This window comes from Aphanomyces invadans (assembly GCF_000520115.1).
Source record: "Aphanomyces invadans strain NJM9701 unplaced genomic scaffold supercont1.19, whole genome shotgun sequence".
Taxonomy (NCBI): Eukaryota; Oomycota; class Saprolegniomycetes; order Saprolegniales; family Verrucalvaceae; genus Aphanomyces; species Aphanomyces invadans.
This window is the reverse complement of record NW_008580164.1, coordinates 1,022,641-1,023,270: the sequence shown is the minus strand read 5'-3', so window position 1 is coordinate 1,023,270 and position 630 is coordinate 1,022,641.

Sequence of the window (630 nt, the reverse complement as noted above, 5' to 3'; positions counted from 1 at the left end):
GCGATTTGTGCCTTGCAGTGCGTTTCGAATTCGTGGCTGCTTTGGTTCAACCCGTAGAGGGCTATGGCGACAAGTCGAGAAGTAAATTGATGTTGTTAATAGAACTTCTTTCCTATGTTCAGTTGTTCTTCCTACTGGCGCATGCATGACGAGCTTGAAGGTCGTCCTTCAGCGACGGTGTAGCGTCGCTGATAGACATCAACAATGCAACGATGCATGTCACAATCTTGACCATGACCTTTCGTCATCGAGTTCTTGGTTTCCGGATCCGGATGCCTTGTCTTCCGTGAGCGCGGGGAACATCAACAGTCACAACGATCGCGTTCAAGTCGTGTGGTCCTGGTGGACCTGATGAACAAAGTGTCATGGTTAGTCATCATTTCACTCCGTTGACAACCATCACTGGCGTCACGGCAATCGACATTGAGACACAGGGCCGACCGTTTAAAGAAGTACGGGAGGATTTGATCGCAATGCTTCGCCCTGACGTCATTTTGGTAGGCCAGAAGACTACCAACGACATTGCGTGGATGCAGCTGGATGCCGGAACTCATTTTGCCAAGTCGATACGCCTTGCCGAGGAGCTCAAGATATGGAGCCCCCGCTTTTAAAACTAACAGTACTTTTCCC